Below are 24,261 nucleotides of genomic sequence, written 5' to 3'. Positions count from 1 at the left end.
AGGTAATGGTAGTTAGATCAGATCACTGGTGTATCCATGTGCCAACCCCTTCATAGTGGTATAGAATAAGCACCAAATATAGGATGTCAAGTCATGGGCCTGCATTTAACTTTAAAATTAAGACATTTAAGAGATTTTCCATTACAATCTGCTTTATAGTCAAAACAGCAGGACATTCAGATGCAGTTACTGGTAAACAAAACTTGTTACTAGAGGGAAATAGCCAGGGTAAGCACCCAGCTTAGGAGATATTCATCATTCAAATCCACCATGAGTCATGCATCAACACTCATGGATATTACCAGGCATGACTCTGCATATTCTAGCTACAACAATATGTACAATATGATGGCCAGGATATGATTGATTCAGGCACAAAGCACTGTGACTATTTCCCTTCTCTACGTGGCTACTACCTCTATTAAGAATCATGATGATTAATATTTTTCAAACTTTTCAAACCTAACCCATAATCAAGTTGACAAATGTGTTAGCACATCTAGTCACAAAGAGAACCTGTGCCTGTTTCACAAAGAGAGGTGATTCACAAGCTATGCTTGCAAGTCATTTAGCACCAGTTTAAGCACAGAAGTATTGTTCTTTTCTACTACTTTGTGGTGTATAGACTTTCCATGGAAAGTATTCCCCCTCTTTCTTTCATATCTCCTTGTTGTAATATTTTTCTAACTACTAAAAATTAGATTTCTGAAGATTCAGAGTTGCAGGCCAGTGAAATTATTATTAGAAAAACATGTAAGGAGCAATCTTGTTATGTCAGAAAATGTCAAATAATAAACTAAACTAAACTCAGTATAAAGTAAAGTAAAATAATATGTAGGAAAATACTGCCTCTACACACTGCACACCAGGTAGAGTTGTTTCCCAATTCTCCAAAATGTAGGTGAATATACATACAGTCAGGCCATTGTTGTTAAACACTGCTGCACAACAGGGAAGTCATTGTAACTATGTGCCTGAAAGCTTACCCTTTTGATAAACATGAGACCATGAGAACATTATCCACAGAGAACCACCCTGGTCTTCCCCCAACATTAACAGTGTCATGTCTGTTTATGATTGTATGGAATTGAGAATTTGGTCAATATTGACCTCCAATAAGAGGATGTGACACTTCCCTGGGTCAATGTTGGGTGGGGGCAGTGAAGGTACAGTTAATCCATGTCTATGCAAGTAACTGCCTGGAATGCATTCTGGATGTCAAGTATTTCCATGAAGACATCACACAGGCAAGAACTTCACACACAGCACATGTGACATGCAGATACAAAGAATGAAAATTTAAGCTTATATTACCAAAGGGGTTGGTCTTACTTAACAGAAAGGGAGGTTACAGTCATGCAGGGATGAGCACATCTGTACAATGGAACACTTTAACTGAGGAGGTGCTGTCAGTGGCTCTTGTTGACTGGTGATATTGTTAAAAGTTAAATTTTGGGGAATGGAGTGACAGCCATGTTAGTAAAATGTTTTGTATGAATCACAAGGACCTGAGCTTCAGTATCATTTTTTAAAAAATGCTTAAGAAGTTCAGATCTGAGGAAGTGGAAGTGGAACAGGAAGGACCCTGGAGTTTGCTCCCCAGATGGTCTAGCTTCATCAGTGAGATTCAGGCAAGTGAGAGACCATGCTTAAAAAGAACCAAGATCCACCAAACTAGGCCTCGCTAGAGAAATGATAGAACAGGTTGACTACACACACACACACACACACACACACACACACACACACAAACACACACATACACACACATATTCATATGTATATACACACATATGTATACCTGCATACATCTGATTCATGTGCACACCAGAGGCACACAAGACTTAAACACTAATATACATTAGGCAGAAAGGATCATGAGGTTCTGCTCTACCTGGGCTGTATAGGAGGTATGTTCAACCTGGGTAATATAGTGAGTCCATAAAACAGAGAGCCAAGGATGGAGCTGCTGCCTACCAAGTGGAAGACCTGAGATTCAATACCCAGTAACGCAAGAGAAAAGGTAAAGTATTCATAGTTTGAATAAGCATAGGAGGTCTGGGTAGCAGGGTGAGCCCCAGGATTAAGGGAGAATATTAATCAAATGCCAGCAATGTTGTTAGACCTTACTGCTGCTGCCAGTAAACAAAAAGCTTCCCAATTCCACCTGGTGCCCAAGTAGCCTTCACATTCTCAAGATAAATATTGGCCAAGGACCAGGAATAAAAAGAAATATAAAAAGGAGAAGGAGTTTTCATAAATATTTTATTACTTTATTCAGAACACTGAAAAACAGCAACTGCTCACACAAGTTTATTAGATCAGTAGAGAAGCAGTCCACACATAACGTTTCTATTATTTGAAGTAGAGGAGTGACTTTTGGAGGCATTTCATCTCTGTATCAATAGCATGGCAACCATATTCAAATCCAAAATTAATTTAAAATTGTGACTGTTTAGCTTCACATTATTCATGAATAGAGGGAGAAGGAAATTACATACTAATGGTGGGATTTTACCAAGAGAAGACAGTGAGAGAAACATTGCTAGGCATTGCAGAGCTATATGAGAAATGCATTGGTAAAAGAGACTTTTCTAGATTTATGTGAGAATTAAGAGCTCTGGATTAATCTAACAGCGTTTTCCTTCTCATCCACCAAAGCAGACTGCCTTGTGGGTCTTCTAGCAGCTATGAAAACATGTTTCCACAAGAGAAAACCACAGGGGTTAATGGAATTATCTCGCATTAGATTTGACTTTTCAAAGTTTCTACTCTTTTGTTCAAGCTCAGCTTTCTTTTGGACTCGTTTTTAATGTCCTTTGTGTAAGGAACCACCTTTGTCAATGAAAGGCTTCTGACTCAAACTTTCTATCTAGTCTCACTGAAACTGGTTATTTGTACCTGTATCGTTATTTTGGAGCAAAACCCACAATTGGCTTAGGAAGTGTTCTATGTACTTGTCTTCACATTCATTCTACATACTTTTCTACCCACTCAAATCTATTTTTTCTGGCAGGCAAAACAAATGCAAAGGCTCTATACATTTCTAATCTCAGTACAACTTAGTCTTATGTCCTTAATTAAAAAAATTAATCTTTACTTTTTTGTTATCCTTTATCTTTTCTACTACAGCAGAGAAAAAGAAAAATGATTACTCTATTATTCTACACTTAATGCTCAGTAAACATGTCAGAAAAAAACATAAAACAATAATAGTGGTTACTTGAATCTTCAATGAATCAATGACTTTTGTAGATAAATCAATCTAAGTTAATAAAGAATAAGATTCATACATATAGCCCATTCTTCTATAAAGACACATAAATATTTTCTGTGATATTAAATAGGTTTTAAAAGTTTTGCTACAGTTTTTATATGATGCCTTTTTTCATTTAATATTTACTAAATATCTCCTAAGTGTAATGCATTGTTAGACAACATTTGATGGAAGAAGATAAAGAATAATTACATACATCAAGTATTAACTTCAAATAAGAGTATTTTTTCAATATCTTGAAATAAAATCACTTCAAAATTTGAAAAAGTGTTTACTGCATGGTGGATCAGATCACACAGGGGCACATGTACTCTTTTCCTGGTATAGTAACTTCATGGTGGTGCACTTCAAGTCCAATTAAATGCTTGGACATTCTCAATATTTGGCATGTCACAGTGCTACAGACACATCTATAAAGAAGCATACAGGAGCCAGGCGGTGGTGGCGCACACCTTTAATCCCAGCACTGGGGAGGCAGAGGCAGGTGGATCTCTGTGAGTTCGAGGCTGGGCTGGACTGATAGCCTCCAAAACAATACAGAGAAACCCTGTCTTGTAAAAACCAAAAAAAAAAAAGCATACAGGACAACAGAACACTGTTTTTAGATCTACAGAGACCCAAGGATGTATGGGACTTCTTATTGTTTCTCAGAATATACAATGTATGCCTCACTATACTGCAGGGGAACATGCTCTAGTCATGACAAATGAAGCTGTGATCTCAAGAGTAAGTCAGATGTTGGAGAGAAAAGAGATTGGCTCTTTTTATGTACTTGATGCATATATATAAATCCACAGTTCTCAGAAGTGTGTAAACAAAGCTGTGTATTATCACATTCCACAGCAAGAGAAGTTAATTAGGTGGGGACTAGCAGTGGCGGATGCTTTTCATAACAATGAAGAGAACAACATTCCAGGCAGATGGGCCACTGCTCTTTCAGCAGATGGCTCTGCTAATTAGATACTGGCAAAAGATAACATTAAAAAAAAACTAGTTTAATTACACAGCACCAAAAATTAACAGCCACCTGAGGGCTTTTGTTTTTTTTCATATGTTTGCATTTATACTCTTATGTCATGTATTTCTGTGACATACGAAAGTGTTACATTGTCACCACCATTATAAACAAATTGTCAGGGAATGTGAGGCCATATCTTTGTTCAAGAAAAAAAAAAGGCAAAACTCAAATGAAATCTGAAACAAGTGGAGATTTCACAGTATTTGAAAAGATTGTCAGTCTAGACAGTCTTGAATATGGCTGTCTTCACTAGGTATCTTTATTTGGCATTCATGTCTGCTACAGAGGGACACAAATCTCATTGTTCAAAGGGAAAATATTTTAGTGACTTTGGGAAATCTACTTAATGCTCATCACCATCTTTATGTCTTATGCTAAATGCAATTGTTCATTTATCATGTATCCACATGTGCAGGATACCTGCCTTCCTGACTGGTCAGAGACTCCAGTTGTGTCCTGTGGGCAGTCCCTCAAAATCACTAGGCTAGAAAGAAACTTCCTCTAAACTTAACAATGCATTTTTGTGGTTTCTTTTAATTCTTTCTATACTAACACCAACATGTAATTCAGTTATATACCTTAATCTTAGAGAGCCAGTAAGTCTTAAAATATTTATAAACACTATACTAAGACCTATATTCTTTTCACATAATACCAAAACAATGCCACTTTGGCTAAATGCATAGTGGCTCCAAACATGCTTAATGTCTTTTGTATATTTGGATTCTTAATTATACTAGATAATGGTGTAGTTTGCTAGGGCTGTATGACAAACTGTGATTTTAACAAAATAAATTTATTACAGATTTTACCCTGTTCACCAAACAATGTCCGGAGGCATCACCATCCCTGACTTCAAGCTTTATTTCAGAGCTATAGTCCTGAAAACAGTTTGGTATTGGCACAAAAATAGACAGGTAGACCAATGGAATCAAATTGAACACCCCGATATTAACCCATACACATATGAACACCTGAACTTTGACAAAGAAGTTAAAATTATACAATGTCAAAAAGAAAACATCTTCAACAAATGGTGCTGACATAACTGGATGTTGACATGTAGAAGACTGCAGATAGATCCATGTCTATCGTCATGCACAAAACTTAAGTCCAAATGGATCAAAGATCTCAACATCTCAACATAAATCCAGCCACACTGAACCTCTTAGAAGAGAAAGTAGGAGGTACCCTTGAATGAATTGGTACAGGAGACAGCTTCTGAACATAACACCAATAGCACAGACTGTGAGGTCAACAATTAATACATGGGACCTCCTGAAACTGAGAAGCTTCTTTAAGGCAAAGAACACAGTCAACAAGATAAATAGGCAGCCCACAGAATGGGAAAAGATATTCACTAAGCCCACATCTCACAGAGGGCTGATCTCCAAAATTTACAAAGAACTCAAGAAGCAAGTCTCCAAAACACCAAAAGATCCAATTAAAAAGTGGGGTACAAAAATAAATAAAGATTCTCAATAGAGGAATCTAAAGGGACTGAGAGACACTTAAGAATGCATTCAGCATCCTTGGCCATCAGGGAAATGCAAATCAAAACAACTCTGAGATACCATCTTACTCCTGTCAGAATGGCTAAAATCAAAAACACCAATGACAGCTTATCATGGAGAGGATGTGGAGAAAGGGGAACACTCCTCCATTGCTGGTGGAAGTGTCGACTTGTGCAGCCACTTTGGAAATCAGTATGGAGATTCCTCAGAAAAATGGGAATAAACCTACCGCAAGATCCAGCAATTCCACTTTTAGGCATATATCCAAAAGATGCACATCCATACAACAAGGATGTCTGTTCTACTATATTCATAGCAGCATTATCTGTAATAGCCAGAACCTGGAAGCAACATAGATGTGTCTCAACTGAAGAGTGGATAGAGAAAATGTGGTACATTTACACAATGGAGTACTATTCAGCAGAAAAAACAATGGGATCTTGAAATTTTCAGGTAAATGGACAGCATGAGGATAAACCATCCTGAGTGATGTAACTCAGTCACGAAAAGAGAATCAAGGTATGTATTCACTCATACATGGATTTAGGCATGGATCAGGGGAGTACCTACAATCCCACTGCCAGAGAGTCTGGGAAACACCTGAACTTTGACAAAGAAGTTAAAATTATACAATGTCAAAAAGAAAGCATCTACAACAAATGGTGCTGACATAACTGGATGTTGACATGTAGAAGACTGTAGATAGATCCATGTCTATCGTCATGCACAAAACTTAAGTTCAAATGGATCAAAGATCTCAACATAAATCCAGCCACACTGAATCTCTTAGAAGAGAAAGTAGGGGTGACAGACACCCACAGCTAAATACTGACCTGAACTCCTGGAATCCAGTGACAGAGAGGGAGGACTGAAGAGAAAAGGGTCAAGACCAGGCTGGTTTAACTCACAGAAACAGCTGACCTGAACATGGGGGGAGCTCTTGGACCCCAGACTGGTGACTGAAAGGCCAGCATGGGACTGATTCAAACCCCCTAAATGTGGGTGTCAGTGATGAGGCCTAGGCAATCTATGGGGCCTTGGTAGTAGATCAGTATTTATTGCTGGCATAGAAATGGACTATTAGGTGTCTATCCCACAATGAGGGATGCTCTTTCAGCCTGGACTCTTGGGGGAGGACCTAAGTCCTGCCCTGAGTGAAAGGACAGATTCTGGAGATCCCCCATGGAGGGCCTCAACCTCCCTGGGGAATGGAGTAGGGAGTGGGTGGGGTCATGGGAGACCTGTTGGGGTCGTGGGGAAGAAGAGGAGGGAGAGGGAGCTGGGATTGTCATGTAAAGCAAGCTTGTCTCTAATTTAAATAAAAAATATTAGAGATTTGAAGGCTGGGTATCTTAAATCAGGGCAGTAATGGGTAGCTCCTTTTGAGATAGGAGGACTCTATCTTGGCCTTTGTCTCAGTCTTTAGCAGGGAAAGATTTTTGGTATTCCTTGGTTTGTGCTTATAGCAATCCTCAGACATCACAAGGGCTTCTCCTATATTTGAAATAAAATTCCCTCTTCCTGTAAGGTTACTAGCTACTGGATCAGGGCCCAACACAAACTGATGGTAACAACCTAATTATAATGCAATACTAATTATAATATACATACAAGACTTATTTTTATGGTGATATATTGTTTATGATCTAGTAATGCCTACCTAGAGATCAGAATGCAAAGATAGCCACAGCCATAGAGGGCAGGCAGTTGTAGCACACACCTTTAATCCCAGGACTCAGGAGACAGAAGCAGATGGGTCTCTGTGAGTTCAAGACCACCCAGGGCTACATAAGAGTGAATCACTCTAAAAGAGAAACAGAGCTCTTGTCTTCAATCCCAGCACTAGGGAGAATATAAGGAGCTCAGTGCTATCTCCAGAACAGACTGGGGTTTTCGGTAGAGAGCAGTGCAGTCTGGAGATGCAATCTGAGGACACGATCGCCCCTTCACTCTGAGCACTGTTTGAGGTGAGAACTCTCTAGTGACTACCTGTTTTACTTTTCTGATCTTCAGCTTGAACCCCAATATGTGTCTCTGCATTTTTATAATTCATGCTACATATTTCTAAATAAAGCCACAATTTGAGATTCATGGTGGGCTTGACTAGGATGGGCAATAGTAAAACCAGTACTGTGTCACATTTCAACTGACAATGGTACACTAATAACAGCTATTGTTCTGGGTGAAATTAATTAGAAATTAATCTAATGCAAAAAAGACAATTCTTTGAACTTGGATGTACTAGCTACAGTAGCAAGTTTTTTGCTTTTGTGTTTGTTCCCACATTTATCTTACTTAGCTGTCTGTAATTCATGTGATAAGTAAAATTACTGTAAGATTTTGGTTGAAGATAATGTCTGGGTATTTGCCAAAGCCCCAGTGATTTCACATAGTTCACTAACTCTGAAATGTCATGGCTTAGATTTGCGCCTGTCCTATCCTGCTGCTAAGACGACAAAGTTAAGTCCCTCTTGGCTACTTGATTCTTGTGGTTTCTTTGTTTCTCTTTGCTACAATTCTGAAAAACACATACCGGAAGCACACAGATTTGTACGTGTCCAAGGCCAGAGCTGTTGGCATTCAGTATATTATTAATCACAAAATCCATTGATTCACATGTCATGGAAGGTATTCATTTTTAAAACTCTGGACCCACTCACAGCCCAAGTATTGATTTCAAGCAGCTCGTGATTCATGTAGTGCAACAGCTGCACAGACAGGGTGTGACCTGCGAAAGCTGGGCTGGTTTTGAGAATTCAAACCCAGTGTGATTTCTATGGAACAGTAGAGTTCTATTTCTTTATCGATGCCAGGTGACACCATTTCTGTGCCCATTCCACCAGCAATAAAAGACAAAGATATCTAGAACATTCTATCATCTTTCCTACTGCCTCTGCTGACTCTGTTTCAGGAGGCTTATGATGTTTACCATGGTCATAAATGCAGACCTGATTTGGACGGCCTGGCATGTGGCCTGTGGATTGCTTAAGAAGCCAATATAGCCAATGCCCATGTCTCCTGCACACCTATGCTCAACTGTTTATAACCATATGTGCAGATTTCTGCCAAGATGGAGGATTTAGCACAGTGTCAATCACTTGTGCAACTTGTGAGAAGTCTTTAGTTCCTTTGGGAAAATGTCAAAAACAAGCCCGAAATCCCAAAGACAAACAAAACTTGCCTCTCCTGTCTCCCAGTAACCAAACTGGAAAGGAGGCCAGTTGCCTGGTTTGCTTACTTATAAGTGGTCCATAGAACAATGATATACACATAGAATCAGCAAACACTTCACAGTGGTGAGAAAAATGAATGGATATCAAATGTTCTACACCAGTGACAAAGCTGGACCCAGAGCACCCCACCAACTCCCAACTTCCACCACGAGGAAAAGGCACTTGGGAATGGAAGCCTGGGAGCTGGCTGAGTGAGTTCATCACATATGGCCACGCAAACAGTTCCTTCTGACTGTGGGCAGGGAGCACACAGGTAGCTGCTGCATGAAGAGGGGGCGGGACCATGATAGAGCAGTCGTTGCTGTTATTTAAGTAACATTATAAACCACTCACAGAAACGGAGACAATAAAGCTAGGATAAAGGTGTCCTGTATGCATTGTGTTACAGTAAATCTCTGGGAAAGTGGGAGGCTGAGTCGGCAGTTTTGTGCCACTTTGCACTATCCACTTACCAGTTTGCTTTGTTCTGACTGACTACTCCTGGAAACATACACATTTATACCCCCCAAGGAGGAGGAAACAATGCCACCTTGAATGTCTTTTGTGTGACAGTGAGATCTGAGGTGGTATTAGATCCATTTTCCACAGGCAGTGCAGTAAAGAAAGGTCCCCAGTTAATGTGACGACAACTTACTGAGGGATGCCTAAGTGAAAATTCTGTACAAGTCATACACAGGCACTCTTGGAACTGTAGGGTCTCAGGGAGCACACGTGATAAACCAGGGCTCTTTGAAACAGATGCCTCTGGTGACTGACATCAAGTCTGTGGACACAGGACAGGAGACAGAGGAACGGAAGGATACAGGGTGAGTTCCACAGACTCTCTCCTCAGCAGGAGTGAACCTCCTAGGGTGGTGCTGTGAAGGAAAGTAATACGTAGGTAGCCCACATCAGAAAATCTTACACTCTCTAGAATAAAATCTGACGTCATGGTGGACAGACATGGTGGCATCAAACAGATGTTGCGCTTCAGAAGCAGTGCCATTCGTGAAAGCCATATTTGGAGGTGAGGATGGCCACAGCAGTGGCTCTTGGCTACAGTTTTACAGAAATACTTTTGGTTCCAGAGTTTCAAATAAATTATTTCCATAGATTCAAGTAGGGCTGCCGTGAAATATGGCCTTGTCCATTCTGTAAGCTTTAATTTAGTGAAAAATCCAATTGCTAGAGGAACGAGTAGTTTTTATACATGAGTTCCTGAAAGTATTAATATAACCCAATGGGAAATCAATCAAGCATGGATAAAGTACTGACATCACAGGGACTGCTCTGCTTATCTTAATAGTTCCCAAGTATATCTGGTTGTAGAATCATAGTTTTTAATGCTTTCTCTTAAAACATTTAACTATGCCCTGTGTTACAGATAGTATAACTGTCATATTTATTAGAGACTAGCAAATGAAAACTATGTTTTATCTGAAATACTATTCTGTTTCTATGAAGAGGAATCCTGAAAGGATTAAGGTGTGCAACTACTGAGCATAGGTGAGATTGATAAGATGATCTGAATGCGACAAGGGACATGTTCACGAGGCCTCTATAACAACTGTTAAAATTTTTCCAAAGCAGCATATTTGGATGGGCTACTTTTAGGGACAAGTAACTTGGTCCAATGGAGCCTGGATCAGGGTTGTATTCACAAGGGTGTTTGTTGTGTGGTTTTTGTCAACAGTTTCTTTCATAAATCTGATGACTATCAGCAATCCTAAGCTAACACTGTTGAGAAAAGAAGTAGAAATAAACCACTTGAGCCATGTGATGAGATTCATTTCAGACTGACTAAAGAGTTCTAAAGGGACTATATCTAACAAGAGATCTGAAGGACCCTTGTTGGGAGGCAGAACGAAGCAGACGTGGCAAGGGACATAAACAACGAACAATGCGGGGACAGGGAATGCTGCAGGTGTCCTGCCCGCCATTGTCTGTCTTCATGACTTATTTTACTGATGCTATTGGAGTGTCTTGCGTTTTCAGAAGGACTGTCTAATATTTCATTTTGTGTGATCGTTTCTCAATTGAAATGTAAAGTCACCAAAGCTGTGGTCACCAGTTTGGTTTTTATTATCAAATATCCTGGCTAAATCCTAGCTAAGTACTTCTGTCGTGAACTCTCAGATCAATAGCCAATATAGATGCAAATATATGGGGCTTTGTCTCCAGCTTTGCTGTGAATCTCCTATATTCTTCATTTTGTCTTTGTCTGACACTGGCAGCAGGCAAACAAACAATTCTTGAGATCTTATTAATTTTCTCTGGAGATCTGGGGTAGAGTGGGCACTCCACATTCACCTGAGTGCCTATAAAGACAAAATTATGCAACCTTGCTGGGGAATTATTTTATGCTTAGAGAACCACTCAGAATTCATTATTCAAGTCCCACACACATGCTTTTTGAGACGCATCTTCTACAAAGATTGACTTTACTTCCAGCATGAGAACATATCGATCTACTTGTTCTCAAGATATTTGCAAAGTCTCTCTCATGAGCTTTGCACTGCATTGTTCCTATTTGCTTTCAGCTAAGAGACATGAACATTTAAAGGTGTCTTCTGGTTATATTTGGCAGACACATTTTACTCATTTTTTAAACAAGAATGCATAATGAACATTTCTGTTCAAGGAAAGCATTGGCTACAATTCTGTAACAATGTAAAATGAGAACTTCAGGACAATTGTGGACATATCTATTACCAAGCCAATATTTAAAAAGTTGATGAATATTCACTTAAGCTTTCTAAATCAAATGAGTCAATTACAATTAAAACAATTTTGTCAGTTACTTTATCAAACATTCTTTCATTTATATTGTAACCTGATTACTTTTATACCATGTCTTAAAATATTGCTTCTACTAGCAATTTTTTTCAAAGAGCACTTAAAAAACAAAACTGTTTGAGTCAAGGAAATTAGGAATTGGTGATTTTTTGATATTCATGTCTATTTTACTCCTATTGACAATACATACACTTTTGTTAAATTCAACCTCTCGTTCCTTCTAATTTTTAGTAGCTCTTTTCTTATGTGATGGGTCATATTTGGCAATTAATTGTCAAATTTCTCATCCTTACCCAATCTCCCATGAAATGAGTTTAATTTTGGGGTAAATGAATTGTATAGTTTAATGAATTTTGGTGTATGTGCAGGAGTAGACTCTTAACGAATATTTACCTTAGGATCTGAGAGTAAAATTTTGAGTTAAGTTAATGTCTTCCCCACAAAACACCCCACCAACAGCTTGGGTCTGTAAATGGTACTGAGAGGGAAAGGGAAGGCTTTGCAGATGGATTAGAATACAGATTTTGAGTTGAGTCAGTGAGGAATGTAAACTGCATACAGGAGAAGGCCGTGTGGACACAGAATGGAGTTCATATAGCCACATTCAGAGAAGTCTGCCAGGCACCCAAAGCTAAGAGAAACCAAGGAGGTGCTCTACTGAAATCTCTGCAGACACAACCCAGCTGCCACCTGGGCTTTTGTACCAAAAAAAAAATCATTTCTAAAGGTCTACTAACGTCTACTAAGAATGAGTTCATGTTGCCATGAGTCTCCAAGTGTGTGTGATTTGTTACAGCCTCTCAACATGTGTGCTACAATCACTTTGGAGTCAACCAACCCTTTCCAGAAGTCACCTAAGACCATCAGAAAGCATAGATATTTACATTGTAGTTCATAACAGCAGTTATGAAGTAGCCACAAAATAATTCTATAGTTGGGGTCACCACAGCACAAAGGACTGTATTAAAGGGTTTTATCATTAGAAAGGTTAACAACCACTAGCCTAGTCACTCATATAGGCGTAGACCTTGAATTCCATACAATGAGTACTAACATTGCTTTAAGGCTACAGAGTAGGTGTGTTTGTCTTTGTGTTTCTTCCAAACTTCAATGCTACTAATTAAAACACATCTCCCTGAAGCTGTGCCTCTTTGGTATGAGTATTATTTTGAACTGGATATTTTGGGAAAAATTGAGAGGAATTCTGAAAGCAGAGAAACTGTTTTTTTTTTTTTTGGTAATAAGGACTTGTACATATAGAGAGTCGGCTCTTTGCTGGGTTTAGATGGAGACACTATCAAAACTCCAATCCTCAGCTATCTATTCAGTTACTCTTTCCAGATACCTACCATGTATACATGAGATACGCTTGGTGCTAACCTTCTTTTTGCTGCTGTCTTACAATCTTTATTTTATTATAGGCATTCCAGCCAAAATCTTGGAAAAGTAGAAGAGACTTTGTACTTTTCTTACTTACACAATAAGTATGAAAGACAAAGTCACTGGTATGGAGAACTCCCAGAGAAAGCTTTGTCATGATGTTGAGATACATGAAGGGGGTATCTAATGCAGATGGGAATATAGCAAATGGTTAGAGGGTAGTTTTTTCCCAGCAAGTGTGATGATTAATCTCAATTATCAGTTTGATGGGATTTGGAATCATCATGGAAACCAACCCGGGGTTTATCTAGGATTACCTAGATTAGACACTACTGTGAGCTCTCTCATTGCACGGATTGTGGTCCCCGAAAGTTGATTGTCAGCTTCCGTTACTCGATGCCCCCTAAGTCTGACACACTGCTATCAGATGCTTGAAGCTCCTGCTGCAGTGACTCCCCCCACCCCATGATGCACTATACTCTCCACCTTAACCTAAAATGAACCCTCCCTTCCTGTAGTTGTTTTTGTCAGGTATTTTCTCGTATCTATAAGAAAACTAACTTACACAGCAATAACCAGAGTGTCCTAGTTAGGTTTCTAGTACTGTGATAAGCACTAAGAACAGCCTGGGGAGGGAAGGATTTGTTTTGCTTGTAGCTTGTAGTTAGGAGAAGAACCTGGAGGCAGGAGCTGATGTGGAGACCATGGAGGAATGGTGTTTTATTGCCTTACACGTCCTGGTTTGCTCAATCTGTCTTCTTATAGCTCCTAGGACTACCAATCTAGTGATGGCACCACCCCTGTGGGCCCTTCTCATCCGCAGTGAATATCAGCCAAGAAAATGTACCGACACAAGCTTGTCTACAGGCCAGTCTGGTGGAGGCATTTCTCAACTGAGGATTCCTTTCTCAAAATGATTCTGGCCTGTGTGGAGCTGACATAAAGGCTAGCCATAGCAGGTTTTAGAAGATCTAAAGGACCTGATCAGAGAGTAAATAATAGAAGGGAAATTGTTTAAGGGCAGCAAAGAATACAGCTAGTGCACTGGTCTGAAAGAAGCAGTATAGTGAGACAAAAACCAAGGGTCATTGGGATGAGGAATAGCCAAGATGTGCCACCACAGGCAGGCATGTAGCCTGGAAGGAGTTGCTGGGCCACTCAAGAAGTAAGGTGTGTATGTGTGTGTGCACGTGTGTGTGCACGCGTTGTGTGTGTGCGTGTGTGTGTGTGTGTGTGATGTGTGAGAGATGTGGGTATGTGATGTGTGTGATGTGTGTGAGGGATGTGTGTGTAGGAGAACCTGCTGACCAGCCCACCCAAGCCACAGGTCAATCTGCATGAGCATGCGAGGCAGGCACTTCCTTCCTGAGCCAAGCCTGCCTCTGTGCCCAGAGACTGCTGATGAAGAGACACCTGACCAGAGACACCAATGAGCAAAGGACAACTCAACAGAGTCAGCTGTCTGAGCCAATGGGACCTTAGGAAGGGGTATAAAAGCAGGTCTAATTTCTTTAATAACTGAGTCTGCAGCATGCTCTGCTACTCACTGTCTCCCAGTGCCTGAGTCGTTGGTGCTGTGTTTTCTCATCTCCTCCCCCAAGGGGTGCCCAAGCAGGGTCACCCGAAATGTGTGTGTGTGTGTGTGTGTGTGTGTGTGTGTATGGAGGAGGACAACAAGAAGGGGAATAGTAACAGACCACCAGGTACCTCAGGGACAGAGGGAACCGGATTTTGAAAAGTTAGAAACATGGACAGAGTAAGAAAGCTCAAGTCTGGCCGACATGAATTCCCACCCCTCCCAAGCCAGCTCTGTAGATTGAGTCTGAGTGGCAGGCATACTATGCCTTCCCTCCCCATGAGTGAAACACTGCTGGTCATAAGAAACCATCTTATAATTGGTTCTAAAGAAAAACATGACAGGAAGGCAGACCTACTTCCAAACTGCTTAACTGAAAAAGACCAAATTCACACATATCTACCACACCTTTGAACAAACACACTTTAGAATTTAGTAACACATTCTGGTTTTCAGGGGAATGAAAAACCATATTAATCACATGACAGGTACCTCTAACATCGCAGGAATTCAAAAGAGTTCCACACAAGACCTTTTCTTCAAAGTCATGCCATAGTGATTTATTTGCTTGGAATTTCATGTCTTAAGTCAAGCAAATGAGATGATATAAAAAATGACACAAACAGAAATGAAAAATGAGGGGAAACTTGTAACTCGCCATCTAGGACATATAGCAAAGCTAAAGAGGTTGGAATTTATGAGCGGAAAAATAAGGAAAGCCGAGCAGCAAATTATATTTTACATCTGTGAGTCTTGCATTTCTCTTAGAATTCTGAAAAGAAAATGTTACTAAATGCTAATATTACTTTCTTCTGCCTCCAATCTACTCAGGAAAGGGCATTTGGCCTTGCCAGCCAAAATCACAGCTCTCACTAGAATTCAGGATTTCAGCTAAAGTATGTCCCCGTTGACACTCCTGAATGCCAACAACAAAATTCAATGCTAGTTATGGTCCTGGGAGTTATGCTGACTCTCAAATTTGGACTATGAATGGAATTTACCTCTATCAGCTTTCGCATAAGCATTATGGATTTAAACAGACTCCACATACAGATGTGTGAGACAGAAACACCTCCCTTGAAGACACCCTGCTCTAAGGGCAAATGGTGCAGGGGAAGCAAAGGACTTACAGAGGCTGAACGCCAAGCTAACAGTCCAACACCAGACGGGACTGGAGGAAAGATGTACTAGAGAAATACTCTAGACTGCCCTTGTACCAGACGACTAGAAATGACATTGTGTCCCTCTGCCCATCTCCATATTGTACCCTCCAAGTCATCCATGGCTCTGGCATGAGTATTCCATTCCAATGATGCCTCAAGGCGACTAGGCTACTGTCTGAATAACACAGACCTGCGACTGAGGCCAGCCTGGCTCCAGGATCTGTTAGCCCACATGCAATCGTCTCTTCATCACTGAATTGCCTGAATATGCTTTGTTCCTAGGTCCCTCCCATTTTAAAGAAGTCCTGTTGAAAGGTTGGGTGTGCCGGCTATGAATGAGCTATAATACGGAACACATGCTGCTTTCTCCTTGTAGTAAAAGAAAGACAGACTCCAGCTAAGAACGTGGCTAGGGAGACATCTGCCTCCTCATGCTTTCATGTCTGAGATTTTGACAAAATGGTGGTGATGCATCAATGCTTATTCCTCCCCCACCTAAGTTCTCAACATTTATGTAAAACCCAAAAGTAAACTTGACTGAGATCATTTTGTGATTACAATCCTATGCACTTATCCAAAACGACTTGTAGGACACCCAGCTCCAAGACACAGGGAAGCTATCACTGTGGCTTTGTGGGATAGTTTAGCTTATTCCCTCTAATGTAATGTAGAAATTCAGTTTGGGAATAGACTTCGGTCCATATTTTCTGTCTTAAGTTTTAAAATCTTTGCTCAGACATGACAGGTCATCAGATAGGGTCCATAATTGGAGTTAGAAGGATGTCAGACAAAGACAGCCCACTGGAGTTCCAAGATCAGATCCTGAGTCTTTGTATTCTTACTATATGGTGATGTCAAGTGTCTGCATCCCCAAGGGGAAGATGATAGCCACACACATCCTCCCACAGCACAGACCTTTGATACCTTGGTGCTGGTGCAATGATGTTCTCTGAGAAGCATCTTTTTCCTCTAGCATTTGTAGTGTTTCTGCTGTCCTCCACACTGGAGAATCCCTGGCTATCATGTGGATGATCTCTTAGCACTTTGGGTAAGTGCTATACTCTGACAGGGTAGCTTGGAGACCATGCAGGAACCCTAAAACTCTCTAAGATCTCTTTAATGCAAACATCTGTTTGCCACATTCCCTAAGTATGGCAGTCTGATTAAGATGGATCATTACGAAAATCTGCAAAAAATTCACAAAAATAAGAAGAATATATGCATATATTTTTTTTTTGGTTTTACGAGACAGGGTTTCTCTGTATTGTTTTGGAGGCTATCGGTCCAGCCCGGCCTCGAACTCACAGAGATCCGCCTGCCTCTGCCTCCCGAGTGCTGGGATTAAAGGCGTGCGCCACCAACGCCCGGCGAATATATGCATATTTAAAAAGCTAATTTATATGTCCAAATAGGATAACTTTTCTTCCATATGTTTACATATATGTTTTCACTCCATAGGAATGATTTAATGAATTTTGATGACAGATAATTAGGTCTCTCAATTATACGTAAAGAATGCCGTAGCTGTGAAAATCATACTTCTCATACATAGGATTAAATATCAGTTATAAGATATTTAATTGCTTTTTAATTTGTTTTCTTTATTTTAAGAACATCATACATATATTCAATGAACTATGATCATGTCTGACCCCATTCTCCTGTTCTACGTCTCTGCCTGCCCTACATCACACTCCTCCCAACATCATGCCTTCATGATGAAGAAGATGCTGATGATCATCTGCTTAGTCCAGTTAGTGCTGACCATAAGTGCACGTGTGGAGGACCAACCACTGGAGCATGGGCATGCATGGGAAACCTACTGGTGACCACAAACTCAAGAAAGAATCATTCTCCCTCTCTAGCAGCTATCCACTGCTAACAGTACTTCAATGAGGCATCAACCCTAGACATTGTCTACCCTGTCTGTGCTGGAATTGTAGATGCTGTGGGTTTATGAAGGTCTTGCGCAGCTATCACAGCTGCTGTCATGTCATGACTGAGACAGTAGCATCATGTGCAGAGACGGGACTTCACAGCACTCCTCCCTCCCCCATACTCTGGTTTTAACATTATTTCTGCCTCCTCTTCCACTGTGTTACCCAAGCCTTACGGTGTGGTAGTGTTACTACAGAAGTCTTTCCTAGGGCTGAACACTGATTCTCCTAGTCCTAGAGTTCCCACCAGTTAAGCATCTTTCCACTGACTGTTGTCTACTGCAGAAGGAACCTCCTCCGACCAAGAGTGAGAGATATTCCAGTCTATAGGCCCAAGCAAAAAGATTTAGGGAACCATTTAAAAGTGTTGCTGTTTGGCTAAATAACAATAACAGGTTCTAGCCTAGAACCTAAAACCTCCAAAACCATGGGCTTTAACCAGAATTATAGATCCAGGCATGAAATTGCTTCCTGTGGAGCAGACCTCAAACCTAATCAGAAATCAGTTACCTCATAACAATCATGCCACTACTGTACATCTTACCTGGAGAATTGATATTGTTGCGGAAGGGTCAAGCGCTGGGTAATGCCCCTCCCCGCTTTTTTATGCCAGCAGCCTACATAGTACCTTCAGGTTCCGTAAAATTAACCAGCAGGGAGAAAGTTCCAAGTCAGTTTGAAGTGACTTCTCTGTGTCTCACAAGCAAAGGGTGTGGTGTCTCCAGTGGAAGAGTTTTACCATATGCTTACAGTAGGCAAGTCAGGGCAGTGGCAATAGCCTGTTATGTTTTGGAGACCTCTGAGTCCTTTAGAAATGATGTCTGGCTTTGCAAATTATCTCAGTCTTCAAAGTTTTCAATGGTTTTCTTTGAACAAAGACTTTCCAAATTTGTAACTATTCTGATAAGTCTACCTTTTATGGTGTTTGGACAAACACCATTATCATCTCTTAAATTTATAGTCACACTAATATACAATCCATATGCTCAATTGCCCAATTTTAAATGAAGCTATAAAATAGAGATCTGGAAATTCCAAATGTGGCATTAGGAAAAAAATACATCATAATCTCACCTTCTTTGGCCATCTCTGTCAATCTCTGCATGTCCTTTAAATAATCATGGGTCTCAGAGAAATAAATTCTTAACATGACAAAGTGGGTTTGGCACTGCATTTATGTCAGTATTAAAAAATTATTATAATGTAACATTGCTAAGTTGTAAAAGCAAATCTAAGCTTTTCCACAATAGCAATAAAGACATTCCTTGAGGCCCATCTATGTTTAATGTTAAAATAAACTATATGAGAAATAAATAAAAGCCTATGCTGACCTTATCCTATCATTTTATCAGTTCTATGCTGAGAAAATATCACAAAACAGGCATAATGAATACGGAAGTGTGTGTGTGTGTGTGTGTGTGTGTGTGTGTGTGTTCCTCTTCAAACTGGAAACTGCATTCAACTGATATTTACTGAGGTCCTATTATGAGAAATGATTCAGGATTTTACAAAGGCCATCTAAAGCCTCCTGCATTTTAGAAATTCTCAGCCTACTGGGTGTAACAGATAAGAAATTCTAATACAACTTGAAAGTAAAGAGATAGCTCTGTCCTTTGGAATCTGAGGCAGATGGATTCCAGATTCCCCATGAATATCCAAATATGCAGATGCCCAAACCCTAGATAAAGTAGTATCATAGTGTCATGCAGTCACATACTTTCCTTTGTGTTTCAAATGATCTGTAAGTGACCGGGAGCATCTATGGGGTTGTAGTAATTGTTACAGTACTTTGTTTAGGGATTAATGACAACAAGTCTGCACATATTCAGAATAGACTCCCTTCTACAAAGGTGCTTTCAACACTCAGTTGAGTCTACTGGTGCAGATCCCACAGACACGTGGCCTGGCTGCATTTCATGAACACATATCACTCTGCAGGAAGAGATGGCAGATACCATAAGCAATCCTAGGATGAAAGTCATCTGAGCAGGAATGGAGGGACAAGGGATGCTGATAGAAAAAGATTGCAGATGGCTGATGGAAATAAGCAACACCATGGGTAAGGTCTGAGGAGCAGAAAAATGTGTTATATCCAGAGAAACACAAAGGATGTCTCTGATTGAAGCTCAGGCAGGATCAGATAGTGGGTGTATCAAATCTTGAATCTGGAAATCATAAAACAGGAGGCCTGAATATCTCTTACATGATGTACTACTGTAGAATAAGATTTTAAAAATTGTGGGTTTTAAGCAGTAATGTGATAAAAAACAATTTTCATATATTAAGGCAGTAAACACTTTGTAAGGAAGGAGAAACTGAGGAACATTGCACACAATTTTCTGGGTCAGAAAGTACTAGAAAGAGCCAAATAGCAGCAGAAATTTGTAGGGAAAGCACAGAATACAAGAAACCTGCAATGCAAGTCATAAGCATCTGTAGCTGAAGTTCCTGGGGATAAAGTGTGAAGCTGAGTTCAAGAAACTTCAATGGGGTGGATCGCATGCAGGCTGGACAGAGGGGGAATAAAGGCACAAAAGGTATCATGGGTTGCAAAGACAGCTGGCAAAGGCATCTGGTGTTCCAGACAGGAGGGTCTGAATCCCATCTCAAAGGTTAGTTTGAAGTATTCCATCCAAATAGGGTGCAAGTTAAATTAGCCTGTTGTTTAGGAAAGAAGCTGAATAGAAAATAATGATAAGCCCTGGATTCTCTTCATTTTACTTGTACTTTTGCTTGAGAACAAAGTCTACTGATGTACATATGGCTCTTGTGTTTATTTGGCTTTATGTTTTGCTCATGTTTGGGGGAGATGGAAAAGGAAAAGAAGTCAGTCAGAATAGCTCACAGATGGATGAAGTTGCACGCACATGGCTGGTCAATATATAAGCTTTACATCAAGGAGCTGCCTGTATCATATATATAAAATTAATCCAAAAATCTCATATGAAACTCTTGGTCACAGGAACAAATGATTTATCCAAACATATAACATTAAGAAAAAAATCCATTAGCATCATCACCATCATCATTTTTTCGCTCTCTGGAGAACAGAGAACGATGTGTAACCTAGCATTTGACTACTAAATGAAGCTATTTATTAAGGATCTCTTAACGATGCCATCTGCCTAGGTTTTCTTCCTCATCCTCAGATGCAGCTTCCCAGCCTCCTTGGCCTGTGGCATGCCCCTGTATGTGCCCAGGACCATTCTTTTCCACTCTTTCTCTGTGGGGAGCATCTCTTAGTCTGCACTATCAATTCCAACTCTCTCTTGGTACGTGTCCCAAAGCGTCCCAGTTATTAGCTACCAAAATCACATGTTTTCCCTCCATGCTCCAACTTGTCTCTCCCCAGAGTTGATTAGATAACCACCCCTTCCCCAGTGGTTAAACATACCCTAATAATTCTTGATCCTCTTGTTCTCACACTGCCAGCATCCATTCTACCACCCATTCTGATGACTATAGCAAGGAAATAAGCTAACCTTTCTCACACCCTTCTTCCATGAAAACACTTTTGTACCTTCAATTATGTCTTGTGGATGGAAATTAAGTGATGTTCAATGCCTTCTAGCAACTCGCCACCATCTTAGAGATGAAATTCAGAGGCCCCAACTTCATTCACAAAGCCTCATTTCTCTGTTTTATGGCTTTCTTCTGCCACTTCAGCACAATGAAGGAGAATTTCAAAACCCTTTAGATGCTTTCAGACCACCAGATTCTTTTCCTGCCCTATCTTGTGTATTTACTCATTCCTTCCCCCAAAGGGTTCTTTCCCTCATCACTGCCCAACTCCCTATCATTCAGACATAAGCTCAAAAGCCACATACTGAGAGTAGCTTTGCAGCAGGAGCATCTTTAAAAGATACCATGGACATTCCTGCCTCTTTGCATTCTTGGCAGCATGCTCACACTCATCACTCATCAATGCTTTTCTTAATTACTGGTAATTGATTAAATGTTTGTCTGACTATACAACTTCTCACAGAAGAGTCCTGTAATGTAATTCAATAATTGATTATTGAGCATTAAAGATATGGCTGCCCCAGAACACAGCTTCGTTAAAACCACTCTGAAAGAATGGCAAATCTGGTAGCATAAAGGGACCATGAATCGCTTTCTGAAGGTGGGTGGCACAACCTGAAGATTTGAAACTGAGAGGTCCACCACATTCCTCAGTGACAACACTGGGTTTTAGAGCTTCCACTCACGCTGGCTGTGAAGTCTGGGCGAATCTACTTGCATTTCTGAACTCACTTGAACTTCTACAGAGCAAGAATAAAGCCTGCTCTTGTTTCCTAAAGTACTAGGCGGACTTATCAGTGTGCAACTAGTTATACTCTATAAACTCCAGGCCGGTATAGCTCAGGAGGAATCGTTTGACCTAGAATCTTTTGTGCTCAGCAACTGAAAAGTTCCATAAAGGGACCGGCTGATCTGCTTTTTGTTTTCAATGGGCAAATGGTACACTGGGGAAATGGCCACACACACATAGCTCTTCTGCCCACTGGACAAAACAGTTCAGACTACTTATACACTGTCTTTACTAATCCTTCACCAATTTTCTTCTAAATATTCAAATATGATATAAACATCATGCTCTTCACTGAAAATACACACCTGTACAGCTGTGAGTGGGGACTCTGGGGATCTAAACAACTGATACGTCTCCTCACTGCATAGGCAACCACTGAATAAGAGTGAAAATAAACAAAATTCTTCTCACTGCCTTACTCTCTTTCCTCTCTGGTGAGTAGCATCACAAGTAGTTCAGAGGTCAGTTCTAGAATTAGGCAGCAATATGGGGGTGGCTAGTGTTAGGATTAGGGTTAGGGTTACATATGACAACAAAGATAACAACAAAGAGAGGGGTACAAGAACAGCTTGGAAATGAGCAAGGGAGGGGTTGCCCTAGAGAGCTCCAGAAACCAAGGCCCTGGGGACAGCAAGAACCTTAGGACGCCCATGTCAGAGATTGCGTCTCCATCAGAGGCTGCAGATGATCCAGGGGTGCTGGAAGCCAAGCAAGAATTGGAGTCCCTGACCTGCAGACTGTTTATCTGGATTGAGCATGGAAAATGAACTGTGAAGGACTAAGAAAGGGTATTGGGGAGATGAGATGCCAAGCAGATGTTATGTTACTAATGGAAGCTAGAAAGACTCTTATTGATCTGCAAGGATTATGAAAAGGAGAAGTTATAGACATTTCCATCCTCTCTTCACATATCACTAGCTGAAAAGCTACTTCGAGGCATAACCACATTTTAATGTACATTCTTAAACTAAAAGGCTCATCAAAGCAAAATTGTACTATGCCATAAAAATTTTGGCATCTCAGATAAAAATGCATTGATCAGACTTGTGAAGTCTTGGGACTGGTTTTACATTATCTAATGAAGATGGATAAACAATTGGGCAAGTTGTTGATAAGGAAGGCTTGTTAATCAATCATCTCCCTTTCAGGGTCAATAGCCAGACCACTAGCATCCTTGGGGACTTGACATTTATAAAGGACATGGGAAAAGAAATGAGACCATAGGACCCTAGGGTGACAGTGGGTATGGAGAGCTAGGCTAGACACTAACTAAAAGGATTAGTCTGATCTTTTTGTTTTTTTTTCTGTTTCCCTCACTGTTTTCTTATTGGCTGCTGGAAACAATACATAGCAATGACAACAAAGTGTCTTGCTGAGGACTAAGGAGACTATACTTAGCATCTAGTACAGGGTCTATACAGAGTAAGCTTGCAAAGTTGTTAACCATGTAATTACTTTAATTGTTTAAAGAAAAGCCCCCTTTAATCCCATTCTAATCTTTTATTTTATCTGCCTTTAACTTGGAAGCACAGTGGGAGGGAGAAATGCAAACTGCTACTGGGAATGATTTGGTTTTAATATTCACAGAAGGTCCATAGTAACAATATCTCCACACGTGTTCACTGAAAAATTAGTCTTTGCTTTGAGGGAGCTTTAAAAATAAAATTCCAAATAAATGCCTGTGTGATTCCAAATGACTTGAAAAGCTAAATCCATTCAGTCAGGAGGGGGTGGGTATACAGATGTCTGCCAACCAAAAAAAATCTGTTTGGAATATTAAGTTCCTTATTGCAATATTTTGAGAAAGCTGGAATAATGCCACACATTGAGAGTTTCTAAATTATTTGCTGCCCATGAAAGGAATAGAACTGAACTGAATGCTGGCTTTCTTCTCCATACCCAAGGTTCTAGAAGTTATTAGAAGGCTGTATTATATATACCCTCCCCCCCAGGTGTGTGTGTGTGTGTGTGTGTGTGTGTGTGTGTGCACAGGTACACATATTTGTGCATCTTGAAGCCAGAGGTCAAGCATGGGTGCCATTCTGTAGGAGCTAACCTGTTTTTTACAGTCTCTCA

The 24,261-nt window shown here is 40.3% G+C and overlaps 1 protein-coding gene across 2 annotated transcripts in view; it reads right to left on the bottom strand.

The window, feature by feature from the left end:
* The window catches only part of Sema5a (semaphorin 5A), a 427,756-nt gene that overhangs the window by 150,602 nt on the left and 252,893 nt on the right, over window positions 1–24,261 (bottom strand). The window lies entirely within an intron of this gene.

Source organism: Mesocricetus auratus, unplaced genomic scaffold (assembly GCF_017639785.1).
Source record: "Mesocricetus auratus isolate SY011 unplaced genomic scaffold, BCM_Maur_2.0 Super-Scaffold_100015, whole genome shotgun sequence".
Classification (NCBI taxonomy): Eukaryota; Metazoa; Chordata; class Mammalia; order Rodentia; family Cricetidae; genus Mesocricetus; species Mesocricetus auratus.
The sequence above is the reverse complement of the archived record's forward strand: the minus strand, read 5'-3'. Positions and strand labels throughout refer to the sequence as shown.